Here is a 15,188-nt window from a genome sequence, read left to right on the forward strand (position 1 = left end):
CTGGACGTTGCATCCACGGCAAGCGTCGGCACTAGGACCACATGGAAATGCGTTGTTTCCACAGATAGCAGTGCATTTCCAAGCGGATTCTGCAGAAAGAACTGACATCTAATTTCTTACTGCGGAGGCAGGAACCAGAATCGGTGGCAGATGTTTCCGCCACGGAAATTCCGCTGTGTTCACAGTGCCGCAGAATTCGATTTAAAAAAATGGGACTCTGTGGCAATGGAATTTTCGATTCTGCTCAGAAATTTAGCTGTGTGAACGAGGCCTTACTGAACCACAATTTTCAGGATAATCACACAAATGAAAGGGGTACTCCGCCCCTAGACATCTTATCCCCTATCCAAAGGATAGGGGATAAGATGTTAGATCACTGTGGTCCCGCTGCTGGGGACCCTGGGGATCGCCGCTGCAGCACCCCGTTATCATTACTGCGCAGAGCAAGATCGCTCTGCACGTAATGACGGGCAATACAGGGGCCGGAGCATCGTTACGTCACGGCTCCGCCCCTCGTGATGTCACGGCCCGTCCCCGTCAATACAAGTCTATGGGAGGGGGCGTGGCGGTCGTCACGCCCCCTGCCATAGACTTGCATTAAGGGGACGGGCCGTGATGTCATGAGGGGCGAAGCCATGACGTCACACTGCTCCAGCCCCTGTATCGCCCGTCATTACGCACAGAGCGAACTCGCTCTGCGCAGTAATGATGGCTGGGTGCCACAGCGGCGATCCCCGGGGTCCCCAGCAACCCCTTTAAAATTAGAGTAAGGCTCTGTTCACATTTCCAGTTTCCCCTTTAGTGTTCCATTGCTTTTTTAAGGTAAGAATATTTGCATTATTAGAAAATACAGGAAACATGACGGACTCCCTATTATCAGTCAGTGGGATCCATTAGTATTCTTTGAAAACAAATCGATCAAAACTAACTTGAGACTGTAAAACAAGAGGATAATGTGGACAGTACGTAAGGCCTTGCTAGTAGCAAAGCCTCTTATGGAGCTTAAAGGGGTACTCCCGTGGAAAACTTTTTTGTTTAAATCAACTGGTGCCAGAAAGTTAAACAGATTAGTAAATCACTTCTATTAAAAAGTCTTAATCCTTCTAGTACTTTTAAGGGGCTGTATACTAAAGAGAAATCCAAAAAAGAAATGCATTTCCTGTGATGTCATGACCACAGTGCTCTCTGCTGACCTCTGCTGTCCATTTTAGAAACTGTCCAGAGCAGCATATGTTTGCTATGGGGATTTTCTTCTGCTCTGGACAGTTCCTAAAATGGACAGCAGAGGTCAGCAGAGAGCACTGTGGTCATGACATGAGAGGAAATGCATTTCTTTTTTGGATTTCTCTTTAGTATACAGCCCCTTAAATGTACTGGAAGGATTAAGACGTTTTAATGGAAGTGATATACAAATCTGTTTAACTTTCTGGCACCAGTTGATTTAAAAGAAAAAGTTTTCCACGGGAGTAACCTTTTAAAAAGTACCTGTCACCAAATAAACTTTTTTAAACTGAGGCTGGGTTCACACTACGTTTTTGCAATACAGTACCTGTATACGTTTTCAATTTGAAAACTGTATGGAACCATATTGAAAACCGTATGCATTGACTCTCTATTGAAAGGAGGTAATACTCATGTGTCCCCGCCGCTCCGGACCCGTCACCGCTGCCCTGGATGTCGCTCCATCGCTGTCGCCGTGTCCCCGTCACTCCGGAACGTCTCTGCTGCTGGCCGGGTATCCTCGCTCTCCGTCGCCGTCATCACGTCGTTACGCACGCCGACGCACGTACGCGATGACGTGATGACGAGGAAGGAGAGCGCCGGCCATACAGGGGATCCCTGAACGGAGAAGACACCGAGGAGGCAGGTAAGGTCCCTCCCGGTGTCCTGTAAGCACTAACCCGGCTATGCAGTCGGACTGTTCGGGACCGCCGCGGTGAAATTGCGGCGGTCCCGAACAGCCCGACTGAACAGCCAGGTTAGTGTCACTTTCCATTCAGACGCGGTGGTCAGCTTTGATCGCCGTGTCTGAAGGGTTAATACAGGGCATCACCGCGATCGGTGATGTCCTGTATTAGCCGCGGGTCCCGACCGTTGATGACGGCAGGGACCGCTGCGATAGGGGTGTATTCGCCGTATAAGACGCGCCGACTTTTCCCCCCAGTTTTGGAAAAGAAAAAGTGCGTCTTATACGTCGAAAAATACGGTAAGCGCAATGACTACATATGTGAAGCGTGTAAAATAAGAAATGTATAGAACATATATAGAAGCTCGCTAAGCTTATGCAGATAGTAGCTATGTAGAGACTACAGAATTACAGTAGCTACAAGTGACTGTGTTGTACACACATCAGTCACCACACAGTCAGCAAATCAAATCTATGGCATCACTCCACTCATCATATCAAGATGAATACAGAACGGCACCCCCCCTGCTCTTTAGATATTTTTATTTATGACAAATAAGGTAGCGAAGAATGGTCAACTATGCTAAATGTGCACTACTGTTAATGCATTGATATGCATAGGCCATGCCCCCTTTCTCTGCAGAGGAAAGTTGGATGATCTATATACTAAACATACTACAATCTCTAAATGGAGATTTAATATACCTATTCGCTATCTCAATTGCCGTAATGACATCCACGTCTTAACTCTGATTCTTACCATCTAAGAAGTTAACTTGTTGTTACTAGTTGCATGTAACAAAGTAGCTATTGTATATAGGAACAAAGAAAAGTGGAAAAGACATAATACGTAACTACACTGTTACCGTATCTTGACACACATTTCATGACGCACAGCAGCACCTGGGACGGTCTCTCAGGGCCTTCATCTTGGCATGCGCCCTCCCCTTGGGGCGGGTGTAGATGGCTTACTACCTCATGACATCTTCTTGTGTCCTCTGTTCCCATCAACCGCCCTTACTTCCTGTCCCCAGGTGCTTTTATGATCTCTTGCTGTCAATCAAGTAGATCCCGTGGTACGGACTTCTGAGTATAAATGGCCTCCCCAGGACAGAGGAAGACCTGTGATAGTGACAGCACTGTGCAAATTCCCCTGCATTTGGCACTAGGCAGTACCCATCTACAGGAAAATTACCAGTGACCACACACATATAATGAGACGTGTGACTTCTACCAGTATATCAACAACAGTCATATATTTTGGCTATGTTCGCCAATAGCGGCCACCTCGTCTCATTTACCGTGAGATCTGGCCGTAACCTGTACATTGTTTTGGAACTTTCGGCCTTTTGTCATTGTGGAAATGGGAACATGCTAGAATTGATGTCAGCATATTCCAGGTTACACAATTTAATGTTTTTTCTTTTTTAAAGTGATCTCTGAATGAAGCAGTTTACACTTCATATAAAGATGGCTTGTTGGAGGCAAAATGGAGCCTTTCATGTTGGACTTAGCCCAATATGTCTGAGAAAATCTGTGTATGTGTGGATTTTTAATCCACAGCATGACAATTTTTGTGTTCTATACACTGTGCATTTATTGCAAATCTTCCATATTGACCTCCGTGGGAAAGTCAAAATCTAATTTGTTTGTATATCTGGACTAAAAATCTGCAGTGAAGAATCCACACCAAAATCTGTGTTTTTAGTGGATTTTCTTTTGCAGATTTTGGTGTGGAAATGCTGTAGATTTTCAGCATCTTTAAAAGAAAAGGTTCTATATATTTGCATTTATACAAAATTGTTCTAGATATACCTTGCCATAGTGCACTGATCAGTGGTCCCCAATCTGTGGCTCTAAAGGCCACAGTGTATCAGCACATGATATAATTTTCCATACGTCAGACAAATCTATTTAATGTCTGGATTAAAGGGGTTCTCTGGTGCTTAAACATCTTATCCCCTATCCAAAGGATAGGGGATAAGATGCCTGATCGCGGGAGTCCCGCAGCTGGGGACTCCCGGGATCATGCACACGGCACCCCGTTTGTAATCAGTGCCCGGAGCGTGTTTGCTCCAGGACTGATTACCAGCGACCGCAGGGCCGGCGGCGTGTGACGTCACGCCTCCGCCCCCATGTGACGTCACGCTCCGCCCCTCAATGCAAGCCGACAGGAGGGGGCCACCCAAAGAATGAACATTCTTATTCTTTGGGTGGATGTCCATTGAAAACAATGGGACTCTGCTGCAAGTGGAGTTTCATAGCGAAATTCCCCCTAGTGGAAAGTGCGCAGTGTGAATGAGCCCTTAAATAACCACTGTCATTTAAACAAACTTTGCATGGATCAATAATATAAGCAAATATAAGAATTTTTTTTTACAAACCTTATTAGAAAAAAAATGATTTCCTCCTGTTATCAAGTTTCTGCCCTCTGCCCCCCCCCCCCCTTCTGCTGCCCAAATCTTTTTTTCTCTAAAAATCAGGTCAGCTTTGTCCTATATCTGTAAGACAAGCGATACAAGTCTATGGGGGGAGCTCTGCAAACTGCAAATTATAGAGGAATCCGCTAAACAATACTATATACAAGTAATATAATGGCCAGAAATAGTGCTGCTCCTCATGTACACAGGTCAGCTTATCCTGTAAATTCACCAGAAATTACAGGTATTTTTAAACAACCAGTCCTATGTTGGTGTGGTGGCCCAGTACGGGAGGTGTTACCCCGTGTTCCTGCTGTCCTGTCAGGCAGCCTCCTTCAGTGTCCCCAAGGCCCCCTGCACTTGTTTCCACATTGTAAATATGTTTTACCATGTAAAGTGTTATCAAATGTAATGTTGCTTTAAGAGTTATACCATGTGATATGTCATGTGATTGTGACCCAGGAGGTACCAGTGACCAGGTGATCCCAGGGGTGTCCTATGTGCTCCCTGCTAGTCTCCCCCATATAAACCTGGGTGGAGCTTCTCTCTCTTTGAGCTCTGCTCTTCTGCTGAGGTCCAGTTCAGTCGTGCCTAGTGTGTGTGTCCAGAGTGTTGGTGGCCTCTAAGTCAAGTTCTGCAGCCACCATCAAGTCAAATAAGCTAAAGTCACAGCTTTACGAGTCTAGTCAAGTCAGTCCCTGCCATCTGTCAAGTCAGCGTGGTGTGCATTCAATTGTCCAGTCCTGCTACAAGTCCCAGCAAGACTGTTGAGACCCAATTACCTCCCAGCAGGCTATAACTACCCCTCCCCTTTACTACAATAAATAATTAAATAATAACTGACACAACAACAATTCAACTTTTTCGTCGGCCACAGCTTTATTTATAAAAATTACTTATATAAATAACAATTTAACTGTAACAAAGACACCGATTGGCTTCTTGCCAACCCGAGAGGTGCTGCCACACCGTCCTGTGTGGAGGTCTACCCCAGGTTGACCCCGCTTTCACCGTCTTCTTACTGCCAAGCTGTGACTTACAACAAACAGAGATACAAAAAGGGAGGGAGGGAGGGCAAAACTCCGGGTCCTGGGCAGATTGAGGGGGGAAGGGAGGCACCACAGCTATAAATACCCAGGGGAGGGCCCCTGAAAGCCCGGGAAACTATTAAACCTCTGATTGATGCACTCCTTCCCCCCCCACCCATGGAACATACCACTATATTTACCCACAAGTTTTACAGGCGGGGGAAGGGGCTAAAAACCTTGCTTGTACATTTCTTAACCCCTTAACTGCTCACCAGTCATGGGGCAAGCTAGTTATGCACAGCTTGCCCCTCCAGCCCTTAAAGGACAAGTCTCACAGTAAACAGCTTTTAGTGCAGAAGGTAAAGTTATATAGGTTTGTAAATCACTTCCATTACCAATGCTGCTTAGAAACCAGCTTTATCTGCATTCTTCTGTCTGACAGGAAATTCAGCTGTTCCAGGTTTTCATGACTTTCGACCCCCTATTCAGGCTGTTATCAGCAGCATTCAGGGGCCGTGACGTGACAATTACCCAGAAAACCCCTGTGCTGCAGAGAGTTGCCTGAGCTCGGCCTTAGCCCCTCCCATCTGATGAATATTCACACTGTCCTCCCTCTGTTCTGCAGTGATTGGCTGAGCAGCACTGCCTATATGCCGGCTGATTCAGATCATAGTTCTCTCCCCTCTCCTTGCTAATGTTTTTACACTGATAACGGAGGAGAGGGGGGAGGGGAGGGAGCTGCCAGCGTAGGGCTGTCACACTGAGAATGGAGGGGAGGGAGAGTAGAGTTGTCACACTGAGCACTGGGGAGAGAGGAGTGCAGGGTAGAGGAGGGGGGAGGTGATTGTGCCACTGTAAAGCTGTTTCATTGAGAGGAGGAGGGGGAGGGAGTGATTTTACAGTGTAAAACTGCAGCTTCAACTCCAGGGTCCCTCTCTCTGAGCACTGGGATTACATTTTGTTTCCTCGTGGCCACCCTGCTGTATAGGGCTATGATTGGAGCTCAATGTTATGTGGGAGTGGCTAACATAAGTTAGGGGAGGTAACAAGTTCTCTGCTCAGGCAGCTGAGAGCAGGAAATGTGAGCAGTGCATGCAGGGAAATGTAGTCTTTGAGATCATAGGCATAGCCACCATAACCAGGAAGTAACTGGAATTTATGAGCTGAATAGCTGGTGAATGGGGGCCAGAAAAAAAATCACAAACATGTCAGAGAGGTGGTAGGTGAATATACTATGGAATGGCTAGGTATTTTTTTTTTCTTTGCTGCATGGGATATCTTCTTTAAGGTCTCTGAGTCACTGGTCACCTCCTTGGGCCCTGGCTGAACTGTATAGAACTCACCATCTGTCTACCCTCAGTAAAGCTACTGCTGTCCATAACTTGGCGTCGGAGTCTTTATTGCCCCCGTGCCTAGCCCAGGATCCAGCAGTATACCTTTGAGTGGTTATATGCTAAACCACGCCCTGGCGTCACAAATTCAAGGAGTTAATGCCATCTGCCCCTAAGGTAACAACATCTGCCCTGCACCACACACCCTGCCACCCCATCTGCATTTTTGGTGAATGAGGTATTTTTAAAAGGTACCATTTTGAGATTCATAGAATTTATTGATTTACTAGTGTAGTAAAAGAAAAAAATATTAGAAAAAAATATGACATCAATGGGACTCTGCCGCAGTGGAATGTCCATGCAGGAAATTTCGGCAGAATTACGCACAGACTTGCTGAGTGAAAAGTTTACTGCAGAAAAGCTGCAGATTTTAAGCACTTAAAAAAAATGTTCAGTATATATGTGTTTATACAAAACTGTTATAGATATACCTTGCCATAGTGCATAGATCAGTGGTCCCCAATCTGTGGCACTAAAGGCAGTGCATGATATCATTTATCACACATTATACAAATCTATTTAATGTCTGGATTAAACCGCGTGCAGTATTATTCTCTTCCTAGGCTTATGTACTTACTTCCATGGGATCATCTCTTATGTCATTGAACCTGAAAAAATGTCAGAATAAGGGTACGTTCACACGAGCGGACCCACAGTGTATTTTACACTGCAGATCCGCCGCTTAAGGACCCCTGCATAGTGGCTTTACATGTGCCTGCTCGGAGCAGCAATATGCCGCTACGAGCAGACACACTGTGATGTTTGATTTACAACGTGCATGCGCAGTATACTCGCACATCGTGGCAGCTCTCGGCCTAGCTCATGGAGCAGGGGAAGTGGCCGCGATGTGTGCGAGTACATCGCAGTGTGTCTGCTCGTAGCGGCATATTGCCGCTCCGTGCAGGCACATGTAAAGGCACCATACAGAGGTCCTTCAGCGGCGGATCTGCAGCGTAAAATACGCTGTGGGTCTGCTCGTGTGAACGTACCCTAACAGAGCGAATTGCACTCAGACCCCTTTGGCAATGCTCTGAGATTTTTGTTATTGATAATTTGAAATTTTTAGGCATTACCAGCTATCCAGTTTCCAAACCAGGGTGCCTCCAGCTGTTGCAAAACTACAACTCCCAGCATGTCCAGACAGGCAAAGGCTGTCCAGGCAGGCTGGGAGTTGTATTTTTGCAACAGCAGGAGACACCCTGATTGGGAAACACTATACTTTGTTTCCAGAAACATGGTCAGGGAATGGATTTTTAACCCCTCAGGGCTCGTTTACATTGCAGACATTCAGCCCGTCTGCCTGCACAGACATTCTCCATCTCATAAACAGCAATCTGTCCCAAAAAATAAACATCGAAATTCTGCTGAGGTGATTCCGCAGTATGCACAGAGCAGCAGAATCCCGTATAAAAAAATGAGACTCTGCTGCGTGCAGAGTTTCACAGCTGAATTCCGCCAGTAGAATGTGCACTCTGTGAACGATCCCTTAAAGAGTACCTGTCATCAACTAAAACTTTTTATATGTTCTTCCTCAAGTAAAGTTATGCCTATTTGCAATTTATCTTGTTTAAAAAAAATCAATATTTCCATGTGTTTTTTACCTTTGAAATTGTGTCCACTAGGGGTCTCTGTTCTATCTTGCTTTGCAGTCCCCGCATAGCCTTCGGACTTGTGTCGGACTGGCACAAGTCCAAAGTCCTGAAGTGCGGGTGGGGCAGGACATGAGCATGGCTCTTCACAGCTCTCGCTCCCTGCTTGTCAATCATGCAGGTGGGAGCGAACGCTGTGCGCACAGGGCTCTCTGAACACAGATATTCTCCATGCCCCCCTGCCTCTTGTCCCTGCCCCTCAGATAAGCTTGGTCCGGCTGCCAGCGATCACTGCAGCTCAGTGCAGCGCTGATGGTCCTAGGAGAGTGAGGTCCTACAGTATTGGATCTGACCGAGGTCTCATTTTCCTAATTGTAAGTAAATATATCATAATAATGTCTAAAACTACTCAACGCTGTGCACGGCAGGCAGCACGGCTCCGATCTCCCTTCTCTCTGCATGCCTTGTGCTGTGCATAACAGAGAGGAGGGGAATGACAGCCTGCCTGCCGGGATTGGATCCCTGTTCTATGCGCACTCTGGAGCCCGAGCACAGCATAGAACAGGGAAGGGCGGACATGTTATTCAGCAGGCTTCACGCCTGCTGTGTAACGCCCCCTTCAGCTGAAAAAGCTTACATGCAGTGAGCAAGCTTTGGAAGATGAAAACTAAAGAAATACTTAGCAAAATTGAAAAAGAAAAACTGCAGGGGACACCTAATGAAGAGGGGAGCATACCAGCACCAGAATATACAGACTGCACATGGTGGCAGGTACTAATAACTAAATAACTGCTGTCATTTCAACAAACTTTGCATAGTTCAATAGTTCAAGCAAATATGTGAAACTTTGTAATATAATATACAGTGGTCCCTCAAGTTACAATATTAATTGGTTCCAGGACAACCATTGTATGTTGAAACCATTGCATGTTGAGACCAGAACTCTATGGAAACCTGGTAATTGGTTCTAAAGGCACCAAAATGTCATCCAAAAATAGGAAAAAGTGAAAATTAAAGAAAAATAAGTAGATAACTAATACAGATAAAGCAAATCCTTACATATAAAAGTAAGAAAGATCTGCTGGGAGCTGTAAATAACTGTCTATTTCAGTGTTTCCCAAGCAGGGAGCCTCCAGCTGTTGCAAAACTACAACTCCCAGCATGCCCGGACAGCCAACGGCTGTCCGGGCATGCTGGGAGTTGTAGTTTTGCAACAGCTGGGGGCACCCTGCTTGGTAAACACTGGTCTATGTAGAGGACAGGAGCTTCTTCGGGGTCCTGTACAGTACAGTGTCCTAAAAAAGTAAGATGGAGTCGCCCTCACCTGGTGTCCAAAGGAGCAGGTTACCCTGGTACAGGTAAAGTGAATATCCATTCTGATTGGTCGGTTCTTCCGGCCATTGACACGTTTCACAGATCTGGACTGTCTGTAGCATTGTATGTTGAGTCTGGTTTCAACTTACAATGGTCCAGAAAAGACCATTGTATGTTGAAACTATTGTATGTTGAGGCCATTGTAAGTTGAGGGATCACTGTATCTTATTAGACAAATATGATTCTTTCCCCTGTTATCAAGATTCTCCCAAAAGGTACCATTTTGGGATTCATAGAAATTATTGATTGACTATTATAAATTTTATATTCAGAATGTAATAAACAAAAAAGATGTAAAAGACAAAAAACAAAAAAAAATTGTAAATTACATGTAGGCTTTATAGCTATAACTTTTTTTTTTTTACTGCTATTGTAGCCATATGAGGGCTTGTGCTTTTGAAGAATGAGTTGTAGTTTTTTTGGGTACCTTCATGTGGTATTTTGAGGAAGGATTTAAAAAAAAAAAAAAAAAAAAAAAAAAAAAGCAGCAACAATTGCTGTTGGCTGTCCAGGCATGCTGGGAGTTGTAGTTTTGCAAAAGCTGGGGGCACCCTGCTTGGTAAACACTGGTCTATGTAGAGGACAGGAGCTTCTTCGGGGTCCTGTACAGTACAGTGTCCTAAAAAAGTAAGATGGAGTCGCCCTCACCTGGTGTCCAAAGGAGCAGGTTACCCTGGTACAGGTAAAGTGAATATTCATTCTGATTGGTCGGTTCTTCCGGCCATTGACACATTTCACAGATCTGGACTGTCTGTAGCATTGTATGTTGAGTCTGGTTTCAACTTACAATGGTCCAGAAAAGACCATTGTATGTTGAAACTATTGTATGTTGAGGCCATTGTAAGTTGAGGGATCACTGTATCTTATTAGACAAATATGATTCTTTCCCCTGTTATCAAGATTCTCCCAAAAGGTACCATTTTGGGATTCATAGAAATTATTGATTGACTATTATCAATTTTATATTCAGAATGTAATAAACAAAAAAGATGTAAAAGACAAAAAACAAAAAAAAATTGTAAATTCATGTGGTATTTTGAGGAAGGATTTAAAAAATAAATAAATAAAAAGCAGCAACAATTGCACTATAAATGAGCGAGTTATCATTATTCTGTGGGTTGTTACAGTTGTAGTTCCATATCCCCTAAGTAGGGTTGGCAGCACGTGTGCCCAGCCGAAGCTTCATTTACTTTCAATGGGACTGTCAAAGATAACTGAGCACTGTGCTTAAATACTTATCACCTATGCTCAGGGACGGTTTTAAACAATGTGTGGCCCTGGGAATAATTAAAAGTGGGTCCCCAAATGGTAATATATTGTACCATCAATGCTGTCACATTCAGCCAATATAGGCAGGGTGGCATGCCAGGAATGTTGCTGGTGTCATGAATAATCCGGGGCACAAACCACAAGGAATATGTCTTCTTTAAAAACACACAAAATATTTATATGCATGGTTATCAAATAGTACGACTACAATGGTGTGGAATTCATATTGCCCGATGCCCGGGGCATGTAGGTTTGGACATTTTTTTGGCTGCAGAGGCAGACAGGCAACCAGTGACAGCTGTCAAACAGATTTACAGCTGCAGCTATCCCTATGTGCCCCACCACAGAAGACAACTACTACCCCAGAGGGCGGGGAGTGATCAGCAGCAGGTGTAGGGTTAATTTGCTGCATGTTCCTTTAAGAAATGCAGGGGAACAGGGCATGACATCACGTACATCTAAGGTCTGATCAGTCCTGGCATCCCTGATATCTAGTAGGGCGGGGAGCAGGGGGAGGAGTGCTGAACATGGTCTAGGCCTGGCCAGAGCCGCAAAAGCAGGGGTGAGTCCCCTTTAGAGCTTCACATTGTGTTAAAGGGGTTATCCCCCATAAGGGGATTTCAGTACGTACCTGGCAGACAGTAATGGACATGCTTAGGAAGGATCTGTGCTTGTCTTGGGGCTAAATGGCTATGTTGTGAGATTACCATAACACTGTGGCTAGCTTTTTGTGAACTGTCATTTCCTGTTTGAGTTTTTCTTTTTTGCCTTTAAATCCCATAATTCAGTTTTCCTCCCTCCCACACATCAGCCACCCCACCCATTGAAACATAAATGAGCTGCATCCATTCAAAAGACCTGTGGTTTTCAATCAGGGTGCCTACAGCTGTTGCATTAGTTGCAGATTGATCTCTCTCCCACCAAGTGATCCCTTCACCCATTGAAGCAGACAGGCTCCCTGTCATCAGATGACTAGTGAGTCAGGTCTCGGCCGCATTGCAACCTGGGAAAAATCTGAAACAGCAGTAATTTTGTATGCTGTTAAAAATAAATATTGGGGTGAAAATCAAAGAAGAATTGTGAGAAAACCGTCACACACAGGTACAGACACTATATTATGAACTACACTAACTTAACAGCCCCTGTAGCATAGTCAAATAAAAAAAAATCCTGGAATACCCCTTTAAGTTGCAGGCAATGGGACTCTGTTGCAAGTAAAATTCCAGCAGGAAATTCCATAGTGTGAACATAGCCTAAGGCTAAGTTTCAACTTTTTTTTTTTTTTGTGGCCCAAAAAAATGGGAGAAAAAAATGCCAGGAAAGACTCCACAGGATTTTCCTGGGTTTGGCATTTTTTTTCTTGTTTTTGTTCTGGTGTTATTTGCCTTTGAAAAATTGAATTTTTGGCCCCTTTGACATTTTTTTCATAATTTGTTCGGTACCAAAAAAAAAAAAAAAAAAAAAAAAGGATGCAGTAGTGATGGAAAAACATTTATTTAACAAAATTAATATTTTTTATAAAAAAAATGTAATACATTTTTAATAAAGTGTGTGTGTTTCACATTTTTTTTAACTCTATTTCTTACATTTTTTACGTAAAATGTAATCATGAATACATGCAGGAAAATTTATACGTTTAAAATGGTCATCTTTTGACCCCTATAACTTTTTTATTTTTCTGTGTTCAGGGCGCTTTGAGGACTCATTTTTTGCGCCGTCATCTGAAGTTTTTAGCGGTACCATTTTTGTTCTGATCAGACTTTTTATTCACTTTTTTGTGGTATAAAAAGTGATCAAAAATGCGCTATTTTGGACTTTGGAATTTTTTTGCGCGTACGCCATTGAACGAGCGGTTTAAAAAGCGGTATATTTTTATAAATCGGACATTTCCGCAAGCGGCGATACCACATATGTTTATTTTTATTATTATTTACATAATGTTTTTTTTATTTTTGGAAATGCCGGGTGATTCAAACTTTTATTAGGGGAAGGGATAATTGAAAGGGTTAATGATTTTTTTTCATTTTTCTTATGCAACATTATAGCTCCCATAAAGGGCTATAACATTGCATGTACTGATCTTTTACACTGATTGATCCATCTCCATAGGAATGGATCAATCAGTGTTTTCGGCGATTGAATGCTCAAGCCTGGATCTCAGGCTTGAAGCATTCATTCGGCGATCGGACAGCACAGGAGAAGGTAAGAAGACCTCCTCCTGTGCTACAGCTGTTCGGGATGCCGCGATTATGCCGCGGCGATCCCGAACAGCTCCCTGAGCTAGTCGGGCACTTTTACTTTCGTTTTTAGCCGCGCGGCTCAGCTTTGAGCGCGCGGCTAAAGGGTTAATAGCGCGCGGCACAGCGATCAGTGCCGCACGCTATTAGAGGCGGGTCCCGGCTTCACTATGACGCCGGGCCCGCCGCGATATGATGCGGGGTCACCGTGTGACCCCGCGTTATATCGCAGGACCGGGACTCATGACGTATGCATACGTCATGGGTCCTTAAGAGGTTAAAAAATTAATAAAAAATGTGTTATAAAAAAGGTACATTTTGGTAGATACAATTTTTTTTAATGGTAACCTACGAAATTTTATTAAAAAAGGTATCTCCATCACTTTTTTGGATCGCTAAAGTCCAAAAAAGAATAAAAACTGCCTGCAAAAATGCCAAAGTTAAAACCCACATGCCGTTTTTCTTGGTGTTTTTTTTAACTCCCATAGATATCTATTGGAGAAAAACGCCACGATTTCAGTGAAAAAAACGCAATAGGCTCAATATGCTGCGACATTGCAAAACCGCCAAGGAGCTAAAAAAGAGTGAAAAAATGCCAAAAGGATTAAACATGCCCAAAATGAAAAACACAAAGTGGAAAAAGAATTTTGCGATTTCTCATTGCTTTACAGCTAACATCTAGCCACAGTGTTTTTTCAATGAAGACACACCATGGGGCCGTTTTGGTGTTTTTTGGGTGGGAAAAACGCATAAAAAAACCTAAGTAGAAACTTAGCCTATCAGTGCGGTCATAGCAACTACACTTGCACCATCACTTGCAGGTGCCAGCAGCATTAGGCTTCTTTCACACTACCGTCATGTTCCTGCATTTTGACAGCTGTTTTTCTGCTGAAAAAGGTAATGAAACAATAGACATAATAACTGAACATAACGGTGAGGACGAATGACCAATGTCTGTTATTTTAATGGGCATTCTGTAAAAATAACGGACATGTTCCATCCGTTATCACCCGTTATTTAGTATTTTATGTTCGTTATTTTATTTCCATGTTCTGAGCATGCGCAGTACAAATAACGGATCATAACGGACGGTAGAATAATGGGCACTAACGGGTGTCAATTGTGAACATCCGTCACTCATAGACTTCAACTTTAAAATGTTAACAGCCATTAATCCACCGCTATTTTTGACGGGACAAAAATTAGTGCATGCACCGTCTGTCACGATTCGGCTTACAGGTTGTGGATCCACTGTGTCAGCGAGGGATTGGCGTGGACCGTGTCGGTGGACCGGTTCTAAGAGGCTACTGGTGTTCACCAGAGCCCGCCGCAAAGCGGGATGGTCTTGCTGCGGCAGTAGCAACCAGGTCGTATCCACTAGCAACGGCTCAACCTCGCTGACTGCTGAGAAGGCGTGGGACAGAAGGACTAGGCAGAGGCAAGGTCAGACGTAGCAGAAGGTCGGGGCAGGCGGCAAGGTTCGTAGTCAAGATGGATAGCAGGAGTTCAGGTAACACAGGCTTTGGACAACACTAAACGCTTTCACTGGCACAAGGCAACAAGATCCGGCGAGGGAGTGCAGCGGAAGTGATGTGATATAGCCAGGGAGCAGGTGGAAGCCAATTAAGCTAATTGGGCCAGGCACCAATCATTGGTGCACTGGCCCTTTAAGTCTCAGAGAGCTGGCGCGCGCGCGCCCTAGAGAGCGGAGCCGCGCGCGCCAGCACATGACAGCAGGGGACCGGGACGGGTAAGTGACTTGGGATGCGATTCGCGAGCGGGCGCGTCCCGCTGTGCGAATCGCATCCCCGACGGCCATGTCAGTGCAGCGCTCCCGGTCAGCGGGACTGACCGGGGCGCTGCAGGGAGAGAGACGCAGTGAGCGCTCCGGGGAGGAGCGGGGACCCGGAGCGCTCGGCGTAACAGTACCCCCCCCCCTTAGGTCTCCCCCTTTCTTTGTCCGGTAACTGCTTC

The 15,188-nt window shown here is 44.7% G+C and overlaps 1 protein-coding gene across 2 annotated transcripts in view; it reads left to right on the plus strand.

Moving 5' to 3' along the window:
- The window catches only part of ARMH4 (armadillo like helical domain containing 4), a 198,349-nt gene that overhangs the window by 56,262 nt on the left and 126,899 nt on the right, over positions 1 to 15,188 (plus strand). The window lies entirely within an intron of this gene.

The sequence above is a fragment of the Hyla sarda genome, chromosome 11 (assembly GCF_029499605.1).
Source record: "Hyla sarda isolate aHylSar1 chromosome 11, aHylSar1.hap1, whole genome shotgun sequence".
Classification (NCBI taxonomy): Eukaryota; Metazoa; Chordata; class Amphibia; order Anura; family Hylidae; genus Hyla; species Hyla sarda.